Below are 23,359 nucleotides of genomic sequence, written 5' to 3' on the forward strand. Positions count from 1 at the left end.
AGTTCATTATACTAAGTTAAGTTTTCATGAATTTAGGAGCTATGTCTAATTAATTATTAAACACATACTGGTTCTAAATACAATATTAGATGCCCTATAATAAAGTTTATATATGCTCTAGGTTTAACTATACTGATTTAAGTTCTATTCAAGATGGAATTGAAGTCTAATTTTATTACATGAATTTCTATAATGGAAACTACAAATTTTAGATTTAAGTTCTCTACACTAGTTCCTATTTCAATAAATTGCGGGTTCAAAGTGCATTACAAACTACTCTATAATAAGTTTCTATCTGATATTCAGGATCTATCAAATATACGGATCTCACTATTCTTTTAGTATTGGATTGCCTATGCGCTCATAGTTTTAGACTAATTATTCTCTAATCTCATATAAAGTAGTTGGTTACCTACAATTTTTACTTCATAAAACTACACGTAGTCAAACAAACAAATCAATCAATCAAACAAATCTTTTAGTTATTGCTATATTTTAGTGATTAAGATTTATCTCACAACCCAATCCGGTTCTAAACTAATCTACATCACCATCTGATACTAACTATCATCTATTGTTGCCCATGTAAGATCTAATAGTGAGCTCTGATACCAAGTTGTGACGCCCCAAATACTGAACCTGCTTAGCTAATAGGATTTTAACCTAATTGCCAAATGAAGCATCAAAACAAGATTAACGATTCTAATAGCTAATCCCAAAGGCAAACCCATACACTCTGATACTATATAGATGAAGATCTCTCGAGTGATATGAACATAATAATGTGTTGTTTTACAGATTAACAAATATATATATATATATATACACAAAAGCTACGCAACATCTCTAATACGATAAAAGCGTTAAGCCACAAACGGTTATCTTCGAGCGCACCTTTTCTTCTGATTACTGAAAACTGAAGTGGGAACGAGTGAGCACATCATCCCAAAGGGTGCCAATAGAAACAAATAACTTTCAAGTAATCACTAATATGCTTCACAGTTCTAAAAGAATATAAATCGAAAGAAACAAGAAGAAACTAATAATTCAGCTGTTTATGCATCATGAAGCAGGTGTCTCTCTAACCTCGCCAAACTCATTGGAGAAGAAGACACACGAGAAACTCTAATTAATAATAATAACATCGTCCACACAGAATTCCCATACAAACCATGATTCAGAATATTACTATCAAGATCAGAAATTTAGACAAACAAATATAATATGCACACGAGTGATTTCCCCAAAATATAATAGTATATATAATAACGAAATAGGGAAGAAGCCGCCCTACTAGGTAATATTATAACGGGGAAGAAGCCGCCCTACTATATATTATTTATATACTATCAAAACCGGGAAGAAGCCGCCCTACTAATAATATTAAAACGGAGAAGAAGTCGCCATACTTAACTTAGCAAAGAGCCGTGGGGAATCACAGACACTCCTTGCGGGGAAATCATACAACGCATATTACACGTACATCAAGGCACATACAAGCATATACATAGATAGTAAAACACACAAACATGTCAAAAGTAATAAGGACTAATCATGCTCGCCATAGAAAGAATGCTCAATGATTTCAAGAAGGTTACAAAGTTCCCACCTGATTTGATGACAAGCCTCGCCTACCTTGAGATCCATAATCCACTGGTTTATCCTTAGCTCGCTCATTGTTAATTAAGACTAACTGTTAATCACACAAACACTCTAAAAATATACCCAATAGGCTCGCACAATAGTCTGAGTACTATATCATTCAAGTTATGGCTAAGTGAAATAAAAAGTCTGGTCAACGGTCACCGTTGACTAAGTTCGAATCTGATATATCCAAGAGCAATATTTTCCTCGTCCGGTATCCGAATGATGCGTTCGAATAGTCTATCATGCCTAACTTTTCGAGACCTATTCAATGATGCTTGTTTCGTATCCAAATTATTGTTATATTAATTTCTATTAATTAGCGTTCATATCCAATTAATCGAGTCATTAGCGGCTAATTCGTCTCTTGACTGGGCTAATAGCGTTGACGAGCTTGCGGATCCTTACTAATATAAAAGTCAGGCCTTGTGAATAGTTTTACTAAGAACATAAGTAAGTCATGAGTGGTTATACTTAACACACATATTGGTAATTCAAAAAGATTTGCAATGAATAACGGTACCAATAAGCCTAGTGATTTACCTTTCGACTCATGAAACAAGTTTATGAATTGTACTTCCTTTAAACGAATTCAAACACATTGTTTCCCAGGATGAAATCTTCACCGATACCCATACATAATCACAATAGAATTCATACGATTATGTCGATGTCTTATTTACGAAGTTCAAAAGATAAGCGTTATACTTCGTATTGTATTCCTTAATACTATGTCTAACTAGAGTATAATCATTCACATCTTCGCAGTTATGTTTTCAATATGCACGACTTGAAAGATACGTTAGGGAATGAAACAGTTCAAGTCAAATATTACTAACCTCAAGTGGAAGGATGATGTCGTCATTGTAGCTCTTTACTTCTTCACATTTTTCAAGTTTTCACGTAATACTTGTAATGTCTCATATCCTAATACTTTCAAGCTAACCAATACGAAGTTGACTCTAGTAAATAATCAAGCGACTCTTTAAATGAGTTTTGATTCACTAAAATATGACAACCAAACTTGACATACCAACGCTTGGTGGGTTCAACCGAGCTATGCTCTAACAATTATCCTATGTGGATCGTACATTGAAAATCCTTGGGGATAAAACAAGGGACCTTAGTAAAATGCAACATCATTTCTCCTTACGATTATTCTATCTTTTCTATCATCTCAATACAGATCAAATATTACCTCATCTGCAGTCATTTTTTCCAAGGCAACTCGCATGTTGATAAGCTGCTGAGGTATATCTTTCTCCTGACCGCCAGTAAAAGTGTATCGGCGTCCTCTTGGCTTGTGCTTCGCAAGACTAGTGTTGACTTTGATGTTGGGGTTGACTTTCACCAATGAAGGGAAGTGCTCATATATCCAAACCTATGCAAACACAAAGTCTAGTAAGAATCTTATCTTATAAGAATTTTGCGAATATAAATGATTTGAAATACCTGGAAGAGACTTAGATTCCCGTTAACTTGATTCACTAGAGCCTTGAAGCCTTAGTCAACTCTGCATTCAAGAAGCCAACTACCGCAGTACCCTAAGAATAGTATGCATCTGATCAAGGGGATGCAATAGTTGAATATACTTGCCGTCGACCAAGTTTTTCTGAGCTGTCGGGGAAGATACAATTGGCCAGTATGTATAACAAATAAGCTGGCGTAGTATCATTGATTCGCACCAAGTCCACACTTCCTTCCCTATCATATATTTCATGGGTCCCAGAGTATGTGTCCCTTAACCATTTCAGATTAATCTTCTTGCTTCTATAACCATCCTTCAACACAAACATAGACTTTGACTGCTTCTCATCCAAACTGAACAAGACCTTGGTCAATTTGAAGACATTCTCCCAAGAAATTTGATCATCATATCTATCTTGGATGGCTTTTCCATCAACCTCGAGGCCTAAAATTTGGTGAGCATCATCGGGAGTAATCGTCATCTCACTGAATGGGAAGAGCATTGTATCTGTCTCCCCATAAAACCTCTCACAAAATGTAGATACGGTAACTTTGTCATACTGAACAACTGAACTCTTCACTGCACAACTTGGAGTCTTTAACAATCTCTCACATTCCAAATGATGTGGCCATTTCTTCATCATAGTGTTTGAACCTTGGCGCCTCAAAAGATGGATGTCTTTCTCATGATCTTAAATATAAAGTACAAACATTTGAAACGAATTTAAGATAAAATGTCTTAAATAAAAACAAAGTGATATTGAGATTACTTACGAGAGTAGAATAGATTTCATTTGCCCATGAGTCATTGTATCCAAAAAGAACAGTTCCACTATCTTCTGGTAACCCTAGAAGAGGCTCACCATCTTTCTGTTGCCTCTTCAAGTGAGGGGGAGGCATGTGGGAATAAATTGGTTTGTTGATAACCCTCTTCTTTTTTACGATTGTTGTACAACCCCCAACCCTTGTTTCTTGACCATTACCTTCTTCTTCTTCTTCTCCACCTTCTTCTTCCTCTTCTTTATCCTCTTCAACAATTTCATATTGTCAATCATTATCTTTATCTCCATTATTGTTATCACCATCATCATTACCTCCTCTAGCAGGTGGCATCTTGATCATTATCATCGTTATCTCCTCCAGCATCCGGAGTTCCTTGAACACCATCATCATCATTACCTCTTTTACCAGATGAAATTGATTGGTCTTCATCTAAAGTTTCGTCAGAATCACTTGGTTCAGGTGGACTCTGAGAATCATTCTGTTCACGGATCTTGAGCATTCCAAGCTCAACGAATGACCCTCGATGTGTTGCAGTCAAGAGTTTTTCGTGTACACGAGGAGGTTTAGAAGGAGGAGTAACAAGTTTGTTCTTTCCTTGCTTGACCTTTTGTTGCCTAAGCAAGAAAAATAGAAATACAATTCAATTAGTCGTCAAGGTAAACCCTTGAACAAGGGAATGACTAATATACAAAAGATATTATTCGTCAGGGACGACAGTTAAACTATGTGACGATTAAATAAAAGTCGACATCTTAGGAAAAAAACAATAACGACGAATAACAAAATATTTCACAGAGAAACTAGGTTTTGGTCACATTTAGTCGGCAGGATCGATAATCCATAGAGTGCCGAATAATTTATATTCGTCTAGGTACTAATCTCATAATATGCCAGCTAATAACAAAATGGAACTCAGGAAACACAAGTTTTTTTCACAACATTAGTCGTCATTTGATGATTTCTAAGCCTGACGACTAACAATGTACATCGCTAGTCGGCAAGGTTCTAGGTTGAGTACCATGAAGACCCTGTAAATATATTTCCCAGATGATCAAAATTCGTCACCATTTTCAATCTAGGAAGATAATGACTAGACTTAAACATGAAAGTCGGCATAGTCGTGGAATAAAAACCCTGCCGGCTACATAACTGCAAATTCAGAATTCGATTTTTCTGCCTAATTTGACATGCAAACAACAAATTGAAGTACTGAAGTGAGTTTAAGTAGGCACTTACTTTCTCAATTGTGTTATTTCTTCGGTTTCAGCAGTTTCAGTGATTTCTTCTTCGTCAACTATTTTTGTATTCCGTTTGTATTGAATTACTTTTCCAAATCCAGACTCTTCATTACTAGGTCTTCTAAAAGTTTTTTCATACACTTTGTATTGTGCATTTTTAAAGAGATTAATCGACGATGAATTTTCGAATCGGCGAGTTTTTATTGGAGGTGTGATGGGGGAGATCGGTATGGTAGAGGAGAAGAGGGGAGAGGAGAAGATGAAATTAAAATGATTTGATAAAATGGTTAAGGTAATTTTATATAATTATAATGGGTAAGGGTATTTTTGTAACGCCCATTAGCACACCCTCTTATCGCTTAAAAAGAGTCCACTTAAATTCAGGTATACCCAATTATTCTGGGTACACCCCTATCCGGCCTGTATACTAAATCCAGTCATAAATTGGAATATGTAGAAACTCCATATCAAACAAATATGATACGAAAACCCCAAATTGTTAATAAAGTTTAAATTTTACTAAAAAGGAATACAAGAAAAAAAGGTTTTATATGAAACTAGTTGGAATCCTAGCGACAAGCTGATCTCCATAACTGCGCTCCCATACTTTATTTCTTCTTCTCTTATTTCATTTTTTTTTTTTTAATTTTGTTATAGAAAGATGATTTGTTCAAGTGGAAAGTTAAAATTGTTTGACTAGGATATATTTATTTTGACTAATGGTCATCTAAGGGGAGGAGTAATAAATCGTCATTCCCGTAACAAAACACTGAATTTTATCGAACTATCCCCAACTTAACACCTAATCCTATAATTAAGTTATCGTATAACTATGATTAACCCTAAACCATTTTCATTATTAAACCCTATCTTTCTTTCCTACACAAAATTTTCGTAAAAATAAAATAACATGAACGATTGGAGCGATTATACATCAATATCAGAAGATGAATTATTGTTGTCACATACAGATTATACAAGCAAAAATTATAGTAGTTTTCTCGGCTAAGAAATTTTTCCTTCGTGACAGTTTGACAAGTAAGTTACTGCCACCATATCACTGGGTGTAACCAACCCAGGTAACATGAAGTCCGTAACCCACAATGCATTTGATGTCCAAATGTATAATCAAGTGTAGCAACCAAGACATCTCTTTCCCACAATCAAACACACTGCGGAGAAAATCGAAAATAAAGAAGAGACATACATCAAACAAACCATTTGTAACGAACCTTACCCAAATTTGATTCACCAAACAACCAATCTGATAAGTAACCATGTCCGTTAACCAGTTCATGAACAGAATAACCCTTGTAGTTCGCCATTGAAATCACACAAGAAGCAGTTGGATCAAAATAATATCTAGAAGCATCAATAAAAGATATAACCTTGAATAAGCTGAAATTCTTTTTCACAATCAAATACTTTATCCGCAGGTTTGAAAGAATGGTAACAAATTTAAAAAATAGGTAGTGTGTGGTTAAAAAAAAAATTATGCTCACAACACAAAATATCCATTAAAAGCATTTTAACAAACAACTGCCATGTGGTACTAGAATCACTGCATTAGCCTACAAGCAATTTGATCTCGAAACCATGAACCTGACCAGTACCCTATATGTAAATCAACTCTTGAACAAGTTGTCTATAGTATCCATTCAACAATTTTAAGCACACATCAAATTGAGACCCAAATTCAGAATAACAATTATGAGATCAATTTCCTTCCCTCTATCAAATAATGAAAGAGTATACTAAAAAAGAAGAGTAAAACAATTCTTACCAATTAGTTTACTGTCACTAATGACCAATTCCTTCGAGCATTCAAGTTTCTCACAATTAACCTCAGAACCCCTAACTTCTTTAGGTTAAAAATTCACCTCATCAGATAAATCTTCCTCTTCATAGAAGAAAAATGAAGGGATGGGCAATTCGAAATCGAGACAATCATCATCTTATTCTTCTGATTGAGTTAAAGAGTCTTTGCTGGTAATTTCTCCTTCAATCCTCTTTTCTTATATAACCCTGATTATCGACTCCAATTTCTTCTCTGCCTTGTTAATGAGCTTCAGTAATCGCATAAGATTATACTCTCGAGTTGGAGAGTCATCTTCTCGAAAGTGAACATTATATAACCATTGAAGATTAAGAAGATCATCTGATACAGGTATATCCTAGTCCTTTAGGGAACTTAGTTAACCTCGAGCTAAGTTGAGGGAAGAATCCTATTCTAGGCAGGAACCCTTGTTTAGGCAGAATTCCTAGTTAGGGAAGAGTTTTGTTTTAGAAAATACTCTTAGTTTAGGAAACAGATTCCTAATAGAAGTCTTTGGCCGGCTGAGTACGATGAAGGCTATAAATAGAGGGCTTTTGCTAATAGCTAAGGATATACTAGACATAGAAAACCTAGGAAAAGCTTGGAACAATACTTGTGCAAGCTAGCAAACAGTTTAAAGTTGATCCATTGTTTAGAGAGATTATGAGCGTAACAAAGAGAGACTTGTAATCGTTTTCTTGTTCATAATCTAGAGAAGATATCTTTCTTCGAATTACTACTTTGTGTTCTGTTTTCTAAGCTTTTCGTCTATTATTATGTTGAACTCCGCCTTTACAGTAATAGCTACCAAGGTATAAAGATCAATACGTATCAAGTTGGCATCACGAGCAAGGTTAGTTTGTGGGGTAAATCCCTGTGGTTTATGGTTTTCACTAGATATCTCTACATAAAGCTTGGTGAGGTACTCGAGAAGCTAGAAGATATTAGGAGAACAAGGGGATCAAGGATGACAAAGTCAGATGATGATCCTAAGCAAGGCGAACCACAAAATATGGAAGTAAAGGTGGCTATGCTACAAACAGAATGAAGTCAATTAAAACCACCCTTGAAGAATTCACTGAATGTATTCGTTCTCATACACCCAAGTCGAAGAAGAAGAAAAAGGTTTCGCCTTCACCCGAATCTTCGGAAAAAGATGATTTGGAAGAAGACGACTCAGAAGAAGAAGAAGAAGAAGAAGATGAGGATGAATAAAAAAAGAAAATTGAGTTTCTTAAAAGTCCTACATCAACTAAACCTCATGGTAAGAATCTGAAAATTGATTTTCGTGCTGATATTCCACTTTAAGGTGGGAGTGTCGATGTAGAAAAATTGGATGATTGGATTGAACATCTAGAGACGTATTTTTTTTCTTTGAATACGGTTCAAAGGAATTCAAGCTACAAAATCATGCTCTAACCTGGTGGAAAGCTTATCAAATACAAAACCTAGGTAAGGGAGTATTGTGGTGGAAAAGATTCAAGACAGTTGTAAGGAAACAGTTTTATCCGGTTGGCTACCTTGAGGTGAGATGGTTCAATTGTTAAAACTTGAAGCAGACTTACAGCCAAACCGTGTAAGAATATACTTCAGAATTCAGAATCAAGCTATGATTTTGGATTTATACTTGGGAGATTATGTTATCTATATGAAATATATTTCCGGGTTCCATGAGTATATACAGAAGGAGTTGAAGATGTTTTCCGTGGATACTATCTCCGAAGCAAGTATAAAAGCTAATGTCATTGAAGGAAGGCTTAAGAAATATGATTCAAAGGGAAATACTAAGGTGAAATATGGAGGTACCACTTTGAAAGGAGCAAAGAAGAAGGGAAGTCCAGTAAAAAGGAAGGTTTGACTTGCATCCATTGCAAGCAAACATGTCACGTCATCTACAAGTATTGGGTTAAGAACCCTCATCTAAAGCCTAAAGGGTTGCAGAGGAAAGAAGCCAAGAAGACAACACTAGTCGCTCAGACTCCAAAGGAAGTCCACGGACTAACGGAAACCAATTCAAAGATCTCTCTTATGACAGGGGAAAAAGAAAGACCTCCAAAAGATGATCTTAGGGAGCGACTCTTCACAGTGAATATGCAAGTCAAAACATCACTAGTTGATGTTGTTATTGACCCGGGAAGTCAGAAGAATTAACTTTCAAATTCTTTGGTGCAGAAGTTAGGATTGAAGACTTTCAAACATATGAAACCTTATCCTTTAGGGTGGCTTCAAAAGGAAGGAAGGCTACAGGTTCGAGAACAATGTACGTTCAAGTTTGCTTTTGATGAGTCATACATTTACGAAGTTACGTGCGACGTAGTGCCTTTGGATGTTTGTCAGGTGGTACTACGTAGTCCTTACCTATGAGATAGAGATGCAACTCTACACAGGAGGGAACAAAGGTACACCTTCACCAAGAATGGAGAAAGTTTTGTGATTCGGGATATATATTCTCCTCTTGAGGGAGCAAGCTTGATCACAGCCACTCAGGCAAAGAGGTTGGTGAATGCCAGCACAAAGTTCATTCTCCTTGTGATCCGTTCTCTTGAGGAGAAGCCGAGTAGAGTTTTTTTGACAGCTTGACTGCACAACAATAAGATGACCTAGAAAGATTGAAGCTGAAGTATAAGGATTTATTTTCAGATGTCACGGGATTACCTCCAAAAAAGAGTGTGGAACATGAGATCATGTTGACCGGGGAGAGTTCTCTACTTAATGTAGGTCTTTATCGGACGACCATCGAGGAATCTGATGAGATCAAGAAACAAGTTCAGGAACTTCTAAAATTAGGAATGATAGTGCCAAGTGTTTCACCTTGTGTATCCGCGGTGTTGTTGGTACCAAATAAAGATGGAGGATGGCGTATGTGTATTGATTATAGAGCGTTGAAAAATATCACCATCAAGAATCGTTACCCTTTACCTAGGATAGACGACGTGATGGATCAGTTGGAAAAAGCTCGAGTCTTTACAAAGTTAGATTTCAAATTCGGATACCACCAAATGAGAGTCCGAGAAGATTATACATGGAAGACTGCTTTCAAAACCAAAAAAGGCTTCTTCGAATGGTTGGTGATGCCTTTTGGTTTGTGTAACTCCCCAGCAAAGTTTATGCGTTTGATGAATGATTTGTTACGACCTTTTATTGAAGATTTTTTGATTGTTTACTTGGATGATATCCTAATATACATCAGAACTTGGAAAGAGCATCTCGTTCACGTTGAGAAGGTGTTTAAAGTGTTACATGAAGGTCAGCTGAAGTTGAACGTAAAGAAGTGTGAGTTTGGGAATGAGGAGTTGGTGTATCTCGGATTCATTATTGGTGGTGGATAACGGAAGATTGATCCAAGGAAGGTTGAAGTGATCACTAAGTGGCCTAGACCTAGTACTGTAACTGAAATCAGGAGTTTCTTAGGGGCTTGCACATACTTGCGTAAGTTTGTCCGGCATTTTTTGACTATTGCAGGACCATTACATGGTTTAACGGCTGCTAAGGAAAAGTTTGAATGGAAGCAAATGCATGAAGACGCTTTTCAGTTACTAAAAATGAAGATTTCGGAAGCACCGGTGTTGGCATTGCCAAACTTACAACGTACTTTTGAAGTTGAGATCCACGTTTCTAACTATGCATTGGGAGGAGTGTTGTTGCAGGATGGTAAACCAGTGGAGTACCATTCAGAATTGTTCTCAGGTGATATTAAGAACTACGCACCTTATGACAAAGAATTTTATGATTTATATCAATGTATCAAGCATTGGCGAGTGTATCTCTTAGGTAAAGAAGTAGTGGTACATTCAGATCACAAACCATTGGAGTATCTACATGCACAGACGAAGCTACAACAAGCCCGACACATGAAGTGAATGTCCTACTTGATGAGTTTCAACATTCTCATTAAGTACAAGAAGGGAGTAACAAACAAGTTGGCAGATATGTTGTCTCATCCACCAATCCGAGCATTAGTGGTGGCCATGAGAATTCAGCCGATTGTTCCTCAAGAGTATGCAGAGTCATACGCATCTAGCAAAGATTTCAAGAAGGTGTTAGAAGGTGTAAAGAGTGGTTTGAATGGCGAGTTTGAACTTCGAGATGGATTGTTATATAAGGGTCAGTTACTTTGCATTCCAGAAGATGGAGATCGTTTACAATGGTTGAGAGAGGCACATACATCCCGAGTTGCTGGACACTTTGGGATGAATAAAACTCTTCTTAACCTTCGTCCATATGTCTTTTGGTCGAAGATGCAAGATGATATTGAAAAAGCGGGGGTCTAACAACACCACCCAATATTTCGCTTAGCAATCTGTATGAACTAACTCTGAAATACTTTGCTAGAGAATCAAATAGACAGTCAGACTCAATCTAGATAAAAAGCATCTCAAGGAGTTATTATCTCAATCTCTCGATTTGATCTTTACTCAAGCAAATAGAAATCTGTGAGTCTTTATCAAAGAGAGATAAACTTGGACGGTACCAAAGACCAATGTCCAAGGATCAATCAATATCAATCAACAACCAAAGGTTGGATTTCCAATTGATGATCACGAACGCACAACCTGTATTATTTCTATTATAAAATATAATGCGGAAAAGAAATAACACAGACACCAGAAATTATGTTAACGAGGAAACCGCAAATGCAGAAAAACCCCGGGACCTAGTCCAGATTGAATACAAACTGTATTAAGCCGCTACAGATACTAGCCTACTGCAAACTAACTTCAGACTGATCTATAGTTGAACCCCTACCAATCTCCACTGATACAAGGTACAGTTGCACTCCTACGCCTCTGATCCCAGCAGGACACTGCGTACTTGATTCCCTTAGCTGATCTCACCCACAACTAAGAGTTGCTGCAACCCAAAATCACAGACTTGATAATAAACGAATCTATCTCACACAGAAAATTCTATCGAAAGGATAAATCTGTCTCCCAAAGATAAACCCTAGGTTTTGTTCCGTCTTTAGATATAAAATCAAGGTAACATGAACCAATTGATAATCCAGACTTATATTCCCGAAGAACAGCCTAGATTAATCAATCACCTCTCTACAATCCTTCCTGACTACACAAGCGGATTGTCGAGGAATCACAAACAGTGAGACGAAGATGTTTGTGACTTCTTTATCTTGCCTATCGGAGAACTCTCACGATCTCAAGCCAATCAATTATACTCGTACGATAGAAGATGCAAGATCAGATCACACAACTACGATAAAAGTAGTATCGGTCTGGCTTCACAATCCCAATGAAGTTTTTAAGTTGTTAACTCGAGTTTAAAGAAGAAAATCAAGAGTTAATGGAGATCGAGTCTAGCGAGCGCACTAGTAGCACACATACGTGTGAGGATTAAGTTTTGCTCTAGCTAGATGTCTCCTATATATAGCCTTTCAAATCATGGTTTTGCCTTAGGTACAAAGCAAACTCTATCCACCGTTAGATGAAAACCTGATTTAGATTCAAGCCAATATCTCTCAACCGTTAGATCGAAATACATAGCTTGTCACACACACTTGGGTACACGTTTACTGGGTTTGAGAAAACCATGCCCAAACGAGTACACGTATGTTGGTTCAACATGATAACCCAAAAGGTCAACCATATGAGCATCTCATATTAATCATGTTCTCCTTCACCATAACTAGTTCAATTGACTCAAATGAACTAGTTAAGAGTTGTTCAATTTCTATGAGATCTTATGTAACTACAGAAGACACAATTGAAACAAAGATGATTCGATTCGATTAAAATCGGCTCATGAACATTATAGCCACGGTTTGCATAAAGCATTCCTTAATAATTAATGTTTCATGTTCAGAGCACATCTTTAGTACATAACCTCTTAATTTCACAAACAAGTTCACGTACTTAAGTTAATCGTTTGAGTTTTCCAAACTCAGCAGAAATTCTCGGGTCGAGAACTTCCGCCAGTTCGCGTACTGGGTTCGCGGACTGAGTTCACGGACTTAGCACACAAACGAGTTTTGGAAATCCCAGCAAAAATTCTCGTTCGAGAACTTCCGTCAGTTCGCGGATTGAGTCTGCGGACTGGGTTCGCGTACTTGGCAAGCCAATTCCACAATCCTACCGATTTCTCTTGATCAACAAAGTTCGAAAACTTCGGTTCAAGGAATACATGGTTATATAATCTAAACTCTCATTTCAATCATTGAAACATTCTCAGAGGGCGATATTCAGTCGTGAAGAACAACAAACCTTTCTCGTCAGAGCAATTTCCAAAGTGATTGAAACTTTCATGACTTTTGTCACTAGGTGAAGATAAACCTGATCAAAGCGAAACGCTTTACCAACACATGATTTCGAGTAAAAGATAAGCAATGAATACTCAGCTCGAAATATCAAGTGTATATGATCTAGTCTATATAGCATACAACTTTTGTCTCATAAGAAGTAGGAGAAGAATAGATAGACTTTCGAGTGATAGATAAGTTCAAGTCTTCACGTACATTTTTGTTGATGAAGTTCCACGGTTCCTTGGTGTAGATCTTCGTCGTTGTCGTTGAATCACCATAAAGTCCTTGAGATCAACTACACTTTTACTATCCTAGTCCGAGACTTATCTAATAGGCTAGAAATCAAGACTTTATAGTTTTGATCACTAACATTGACAAACATGCTTGATATAGCAACGCATGCGAGGTTGACCGAGATATGCTCTAACAATCTCCCCCTTTTTCAATTTTAGTGATAAAATTATTAATACATATGGAATACAAAAATAGATAAACTTAAGTGGCTCCTATTCCATAGTCCAATCTTCAACGTTCCTTGAAATCTTCGTCCTTCCAAGTACTCCAATGATCCCAAAGGTTGTAAGTTTAGTATCACCGTTGTTGAAGATCCGTAGCTATAACAATGAGAGAATCGAGTTTCTCGATCATTATTATACAGTGTCGTAGTATTATTATGAACATCAAAGTCCAATCGCAGCACGACTTTAACAATAATACTATGGTGATATGTATCACTCCCCCTTAGTCAATACTCCATCTCGATCATGGAAACCACTCCCCCTTACACAATGATCCGAAAACCATATGTATTTGTAGTGTGACCTACAATATTTCTCCCCCTTTTTGTCAATAAAATTGGCAAAGGTACAAGAACGGGTTCATAATGAAATTTCCACAAGAGACATTTCATGACCAAGAGAAAGACAACATATCATCTTAATTCAGATGCAATCTTATAGCCCAAGCTAACAGCATTCATCAAGGAGTTTTAAGACGCAAGATAACCCCTATAAAATTCCACAGACGCACTCCCCGCAAGATATTACCATTAAGCACAAGTTCAAAAGAACTCTCCCCCATTTGATGTCATTCCCAAAGGAATAACAAGAACGACCTTAATTTCGAAAGAAAAGAAGGATTTTTATTTGGACACCAAAAATCATGAGAATGATTTTTTATATCCAAAACTCAACCAAAATATTCACAAGCAAACCCATGAATATTCTAATTGGAATACGCAATTAAATCAAAACCACAAAAGTGATCAATTTAATTAAAAGTGCTCAACATAAGTAAACTCACGGAGCAAAAGGCTACGACTAAGTTAATCATATGGAGGTGACTAACTTAACCGTTCAAGTACTCAACATAAGGAAAACCTTATGGAATACATGACTACATTAACCAATGGAACATGATAGTGTAGCCGTTCATATACTCAACACAAGAGCTTGTGGAATATATGAAAACACAACTAGATTAATTACAAGAGAGCTTATAATTAATCTAATCGAAAAGAAAACAACCAAACTAATCACCGAAGTAATCAATTTAATTATTTTGGGCTCAACATAAGAGATTATGGAACCCCGACAAAGATTATCATGGAACATGACCATCTTAACCGCACATGTACTCAACATAAGAAAGAAACTTATGGAGTACAAACTAAATAACCAAGTATGATTAATTTAGTTCATAATGCTCAACATATAGCATCTTACGGAACAACCAACAAATCCAATTGTAGATGGTGGATTTTCGACAAAGGCTAAAATCGTAAACTCATAATTATACGAAGCTCTGATTCAGCAATCATACGTGAGTATCGAGACACGGGTCTCTCATCGAATTCTCAACGGAGAGTACTTTCTCTCAGAGTACATGTAGATATGTAGTCTCACGACTGGACAACGACATATCTCATGGATACTGAATACTTTCAGTGATTATTTCTATATAGTATCACGAGATGGACGGCTCCTAGACAGCTTGCTCTGCTAGTATAGAGCGATAACGTCTTCAGGAACAAACAACAAGTTTACCCTGACTATATAAAGGATATGACTTACCGACAAGCTCATATCGGGATAATTAATGCTCCTAGAAAGCTTGCTCTGCTAGTATAGAGCCACAAAGTTAATTATTCCTAATTAAGATTAATTCTGCCGTGACATTCACTACTGAATTCCCAGAATAATCTATTATTGCTTCTATTACATGGTCGAATCCACGACTGGTACCATGGAATGGCAATAACAATTGCTCCTATTCCATGGTCGAATCCATGACTGGTCCCATGGAATGGCAATAAACAATTGTTCTGATTCTATGATCGAATCCATGGCTTGATCTCATAGAATAACAATAACTATAGTATCTCATTACTCCGATTTCATAATTGAATCCACAACTGGTCTCGTAAATGGTAATAGATAAATCTTAATTACTCCGATTCTATGGTCGAATCTACGATCCCATGGAATGGTAATGCTCACTTTATTATTCTGAATTCGTAGTCGAATCCTCAGCTGATCTTATGAATTAATAATAAACATCTTATTGCTCAGTTTTGTGAATTATTCTCCACCGAATTCCACAATTAGTAATAAATAATCAACAACCGGGCGTCTGAGCTACCTCTAAGTAAGCCCCGATTCAAATGGTGAAGGTGTATTCAACGACGATACACTAACAGTCACCGCACGAACGAGTATTTCAAAAATACAACGAAACGATGAACCTATGCAAAATAGAGAAGAAAATAATAAATAATTAAAAATATTGACCAGGGTGCTGGGAGCACCGACACACGACCATGATTTGATGAAAATTCTCTCATTTTATCAAATCTCCTTCATCTCGAGGAAACTCCTCGGTTTCATGGTACTTCCATAAATCCATAAAAAAATAATATAAAATTAAGGAAAGGAGTGTGGGGCGTGACCATTGGCCGACCGGCCATGCCTTGGTCCCAACCGGCCCCACACCCCACGGTTCCTTATTATTTTATTATTATTATTATTTCTATAATTTCATGAAAAAACTCCTTGATTTCATGGTATTTTTGCACAAATCATCATATAATAATAAATAAAATAAAACTTGTGGGACCGGGCCACTAGCCGGTCGGCCATGCCCTAGCCGGTCCCACACGCACTTTGCTTTATTATTTTATTATTATTTATCTTATTTTCCCTTGAATTAATCAAATTCCTTGATTTTATGGTATTTCCCTCAAATTAGGAAAAATTCCCTCAAATCATCAAAAATACCTAAAAATATTAAAAAAAATTATAATGAAAAACTCGTGGGACCGGTCCATAGCCGTCCGGCCATGCCTCCATGGTCCCACACGCCCGTGATTTTTATTATTTTAATATTTTGCTTCCATGAACTCATGAAAACTCCTTCAATTCATGGAAACTCCCTAAATTCATCAAATTTCTCAAAATTCATGAATTTTTCATAAAATCATCAAAATATTATAAAATTAAGAAAAAGGCACCACAGACCGTGGTCACTACCGTCCGACCATGCCTTGACCACGGAGGTCCCACGCCTCATAATTTCTTATTTTATAATTATTTTTCATCATCTCATGGTGTTTTCCTCAGTTTCGTCGAAACCCTAATTTTGGCATATTTTCTCGAATGGATGCTCAATTGCACGCCAGAAAATATCAAAATTCTCAGGACTGAGACGCGGACGCCTTGGGGACACGAGCACGCTATCTTGACCGACCAAGATTGGCTCTTTGGCTCACGGAAGCCGGTCCCATCGATTTTCACAATTTTGACCTAATTTGCACAATTGCTCGTATTAGGTCCAAAACTCTTCCAAACACTTTGGATTTTCATGAAGTGATCATCAGGAGGTCACGTGACTACCCAGGGCCGGTTTCATGACCCATGGTCGATCCCTCACTCGGTCATAATTAATTAGGTTTTCTCACCTAAGGCTCAGACGAGCATTTTCAAATAAATGATTAAACCAGCATTTGATCATTCTTTCACCAACAAATCGTCAATTCTTCAGGAGTTTTTTGTATTTGCTCACGTGAGCATATGGACACTACATGGTTGATCCACGGTTCCATGTAGTCGCTCCCTCCTTCGTCCCATGGTTAAAATTCTGACGAACCATGAATTGATCATCAATTAATCAAATTAGGGTTTCTGAATCCAAGGATCATCATTCCATATTCCAACCTTAATAATTTTACGACGACCTCATGGTCATTAATCTTATTAATTATGCTCGGTTCAACAACCAGTACTTTAAGTAATATTTTGGTTATGCTGCCAATAATCCATCAAATGAGCAACACTTGCTCAGACGATCAAATATTCAACAATTCATCACATGAGAAACACTTGCTCAGATGATAAATATTTGCTCAAACCAAGGAATATTGGTTCAACAATCAATATTCAACGATCCATCGAATGAGCAATACTTGCTCACTTCATCGTAAGAACTATACCTCTGTCTCATGACATGTTCAATTCATGAGTTTCAGAACATCATGTTCAACTCAGCAACTACATGGACTCATCGTCCCATCAAACCACGAAGTCATCAATTGACTAACAAACCACGAGACGTCAATCGTGTCACTTTGGGGGGATATCACTTAGGGTTTTGGTCTGGCGGTCTATGGCACGTGTGTTCAAACACACGATGGAATGTGAGCAAGTCGTGCAATCAGTTGAAGGAATTCACGAGGTAGTGGGTGGAAAATCGACCAAGTCTCCACACGTTGAGCAACTGATTTCAAACGCGATCTCCACTTCCCCACTCCTTGATTCCATCAACTGTCACACTTCATGGAATCATGGTGTCTAAAATTCCAGCGATATAAAGAAGTCGCTGAATCATGATTGAATCATCGGCATCAGCGGTATCATCAATCTCGCGTCTCATCGACAACACGAGATCATCAACTCATCAATTGAGCAACTACTCTCAATTGAGCAATTTCAATCATTCAGAGCTTAACATATTCATAATTCACACACCCACAATCTTTGATTACCATTGATTCCACACATTTCTCATCTTCCCTCCTACAGATCAACCCATCCTCTCTTGTGACCGAATTTACTTTGGAACGGTCATTTTCTTGATTTAGGCCGGAATACTACATATTCATCTCTCGAATCTAAAGCACCCCCTTTGCAGCGATGCATCTGTGTGAGGTTTAACATTTCTCTCGGTTCGAGGAGTCTCCTCCGTACGGTCGTCTCCTTAATTCCTTAAAAACCAGCAAATCGTTTTTCCCCATCTACAGATTGGCGACCACAATGGGATGTCATTCTCTCGGTTGCAATCTCACAATTCCACAAGATGGCTGATCTCAGGTCAGGTTCCGTTACGAATCCTAAAACAAACCGTGCTAGCACTAGCAACAACAACAATCAGAATATCCCGGAGACAATTCCGACCTCTATCACTGATGGTGGTGACATTGCTCCTCCTCACGTCGAAGGTCATCCACTGTCCAGACGACACCCTGAAGAAGTCAGAGGAGATCCACCACCTACCATTGCTGATCTTATCAAAGTGCATGAGACTCTTGCAAAGAATCAGACTGACATGGCTGCTACACAGAAGGAGCTGTGTAATTATCTTAAAACTCTTACTGACAATATGTCAGAGAAAACTCAAGAGAAGGGAAAGGAGAAATCCTCATACGATGATCCTGAAGTAATTCCAATCCATACAGTAGAAGACGACGAAGTCCAGAAAACTGTTGCAGACAACTCATCAGCGAAGGGATCATCGGATTTCATCACTCGTGAGGATCTGGAGCACCTGTTGGAGAACCGTGGAAAATACGAAACATCGCATGTCCATCGTCATCAACCTCCTTATCCTGCCGCTACGCAGAGGATTCCACTCCCTAAAGGTTACGTTTCTCCAACCTTCACCTTATATGATGGAACTGGCAATGCTAGGGAACATGTCTCTCGTTTTCTCGAATCCCTGGGAGAACATGAACATAATCATGTCGTTCGTCTCAAGGAATTCTCAAAATCTCTGAAAGACAGAGCATACACCTGGTATAACAACATCGCACCAGGGACTATCAACAATTGGGGAGAAATGGTCAACACATTCTACAGGAAATACTTCTTCGTATCAGAACAAGTCACCCTCTCCGACCTTAGAAGGATGTTTCAGAGGGTCAGTGAAAATCCCAATGATTATGTGAAAAGGTTCAGAGTCCAAGCCCTGGATTTTCATGACCCAAATGTCACCGAGCAACAACTGGTGGACTTGTGCATCAATGGTATGCTCCCGGTCTACAGGGCCTTGCTAGAAAACCTTCGATTCCAGACTTTCTTAGAGCTTCACGAAGCTGCGAAGAGGTCGGAAACCACTGCACCCGCTCTTTTGGAAAGAGCAAAGTCTACAAAGACTGAGGATTAAAAAGACACTCGAGGAAGCATGCGTTTGATCAACAAGTAGTACAACCTGCAACCTTCAACAAATGCTGTTGCGGAAGGGAGTAAGCGAAAAGCAGAACCACAACACAAGCAGACTTCCTCCACCCCCTTCAAAGGCACACAAGAAGGAGAATTCGAAAATCCCTCCTCAGCATACGGAAGATCCAGAAGCACCTGATTTTCCCTGTTCAATGGAAGAAGTTAATGAACTACTCGATGCCTGGATCCAAGATGGTGCAATCAAATTTCCTTATGTCAAGAAGGAGCCAACTGAAGAGGCCATGGAAAATCCTCGGTATTGTCGTTTCCATAGATACGTCAGCCATCCCACCAGTGATTTCAAAATTTTGAAGCGTATATTCAAGGAAAAGGTCGAATCAGGAGAGCTCAACCTGGGGACTGAGGGAGTGCACAAAAAACCCCTCCCAGTCAGAACTTTTACCATCTCTGAACCTCCTATCAAGGAAGCGGTTCAATCTCTGATCGAGCATGTCTGCGAGTTGTTGTATCTTTCGAAAGCTCAAAGGAAAGACATGTTTGCCGCACTGAACCACACCGTGTCCGGAAAACGTCTGCTGATCCAAGAAACCACCACCGAATCTTCAGCCACCGGCAAAGAAATGTATGACTGGGGACTGCTCACCACAGTGCAAATTAAAGGAAATGAGTTCAAAAGGGCGTTCATCGATGTTGGTACCGCTGTCAACATCATCCCTTTGAATACTCTCAGAGCTGCCGGTATTACTCGACAGGAAGCCACCCACGCTCCCATAGAAATTAGGGACCACGAAGAAATCTCCAGATATGCATACGGATTCATCACTCTCAAAGTTACAGAAAGATTGATCTGCACTGAGGCCAAGTTTTTCATAATCCGGGAAGACCCTGGGTACGACATGGTCTTTGGAAGAACTTGGATTCATGCCGGAAGGGTAACGATGCCTTCAACACATCCTGTCATCGACAAGGATTCTGAGTCGGAAGACGAAGCAGAGGACACACCACCGTTTGGGCATCTGGAAGAAGTAAAAACTCTGATGGGGCTTACGCAGGAACTTGGAGAAAATCCTCACTCCTTTGTCAGAAAGTTTCGAGCTCAGGCAAGTCTTATTCCTCCTCTTGCTCCAATATCACCAATGTTCAAATACGCTACTATGGTCCAGGGACTTCTCCCCATGAACAATTTAGCAGTCATCAAAAGTTACGAGTGGGTAACTTCACCTCAGCAATATTACACTCAATGGTTGGGTTCAGAACTTCTTCAAATCGGTCACTCCATCGAGAGGTTTATTGCTGAAGACTTGGCTAAGCATGATCAACACTATGCTGGATACTCTCATCCGCGCGAGTGTCCATATGTTCCACAATCGTGGAATTCCATCCAACAGGGAATTCCGAATTAGCGGAAGATATTCAAAGCACGATCGACCAAGCCTAACAAGTTTCATGAAGGGGACCTGGTTCTCAAAGCAGTTCAGCGCGGTCTTCATTCTACAAGGAACTCCAATTGGGAAGGACCATTCATGGTTGCTAAGTCCGTGGCCGGAGGATGCTACCAATTGATCAACACAGATGGCAGAACCCTACCAGTAATTCACGAAAATTGGCTCAAGGCGTTTATCTGAAATTATTGGACATTTAAGGTATTGGGCGTTCAAAGCATTCATGGCGTTGGGATTTAACATTTAGGATTTTCTTTCATTTGTATTTCAATTCCTCCAAAACATTTGCAATACTTGCAATCAGTATTTGAATTCAGCAATTTATCAAAATTCAGTTCATATTTCGTAAAAGAAAAAAAAAATCTCTATCAAATCTACAAGAAAATCTTTAACCATCAGTCAATCCAAAACCAACTAAATATCAAAAGCCAAGTATAAACCTCACATCTCTCAGAAGTTCAGAAGTTCAAGAGATCAGCAAGAAAAGGCTTTCGTTCATCAGCATCCTTCAAGATTTGCAAAGCCTCCCTCTCCTTGTTCAACTCCTCGGTCAGCTTGGAAATATTGTCCTCCTTCTCCTTCACAGCATCATTGGTAAAGGGTATGTTCTTCTCATATGAATCCTTGATAACGTTTATTTGCTTACGAAGCCATTTCACGTTGAGGCCAAGTCTTTCTGAATTCTCCAAGTTAAACTCCCAATCAAAGAGTATATCTGGAGTCAAGGTATTCCTGGGTCTCGTATGCATATCACTCACGACACGCAAGATAACACCTACTTGCATGGTTAAAGCATATGCACGCCCAGGGTTCCTGTCAACGATCATGTGGCCAAACTTCTTCCATATCGTCTCGTACAAGCGTGCATATCCAATGGGAATGCTGAATCCACCGACAAGTTCATGATACGGGAGTGAAGTGTTAAAGGGAGGATCTAAAGCAACCCCTGCAGTTGGATATTCATACACTATTATACGGTTCTCAGTCACTGGAGCGACTCCCACGACCAAAGCAACAGTTCCTTCGGTATTCTCCGCTCTATCTTGGTTTCTTCTATCACTAAGGCAAAAACCATCTAGTTTTCCATAACATCAGCAGCGACCTTCTCATGGACCCGAAGTGCAGGGACGACTGTATCTTCATCAATAACTTCAGAAGGGTTAGAGTTATCATCATTGGCTCCAGTATCCTCAACTTCGGTATTTAGCACCTAATACGAAGATTACATGAGGTTAGAATCATGAAGCCAAAGGAGATTATGAAACACAGTATACCCGCAAGGCAATATCATCAAATTTCATCATACTACATTCAAGGCACGAGCAAATAACATGAAAGTCATGAAAACACAATTTACGATGAGTCCGTCTGAAGAAACTGAACTCTTCCCTGTACTAAGAGACGAACTGGGAACAATCTACAAGGAATCTGAGGATAGATCATATTCCATTCTCTTTGTATGGATGTCCTATATGACATGTAAAAATTTCATGACAATCCGATGAACGAGCGAGTAGATGTGGCCAAAATATCAAGTGATGCGCAATCTGAAAAAGTTCTGGAAGTCTCCTGGAAGTTTACTATTTCGTCTTTTTCAGGCTCTAAACGTGCTCAAAACTTAAAAAGCTTCTTCTCTAAAGCTTGGAAATTTTCCGGGCTTGAATTTTCACATGCAGATCATCAAAATCCGACTCCGGACAAAGATTCTACAGCGTTTTTACTAAAAAGCTGGGTTCTGAATTTTCTGATGACGAAGATCGACTAAGTTTTCATATATTCACATGGGTTCTCATTAATTCATTCACAAGTCAGCACTTTTATACTTCTATGAAGAATATACAGGATGTATACTTACTTGAGGAGTCTCCAAAGTGTCCAAGGGGTTGGAATTGTCCACATCAACGACAAGAGGAACATCACTTCCATCCGGCTACGAATCTTGGGAATTACCTCCATTCCCATTCCCAGAGGATGATTGAGTCCAAAAATTCTCCATCTCCATGACGACATCCTCCTGTACACGTCCTTTACAATCAATATTTTCATCTATGAAGCACCACATTTGAACATGTGAAGAAATACTTACAGTTTCTTCGTCACTCAAATCAGCGATTTCTTGTTCAGTAGCAGAAAATTGAAGACCTCCAAGACTTGATGGAGTAAAATTCTGCAACAAAATTAACAACATTGGCTTCATGATTCTAATGTTAATAGCGATTAAAGTCACGATAAAAAATATTGGGAACTCACCAAAGAACGAACTG

The sequence above is a fragment of the Papaver somniferum genome, chromosome 7 (genome assembly GCF_003573695.1).
Source record: "Papaver somniferum cultivar HN1 chromosome 7, ASM357369v1, whole genome shotgun sequence".
NCBI classification, from domain to species: domain Eukaryota; kingdom Viridiplantae; phylum Streptophyta; class Magnoliopsida; order Ranunculales; family Papaveraceae; genus Papaver; species Papaver somniferum.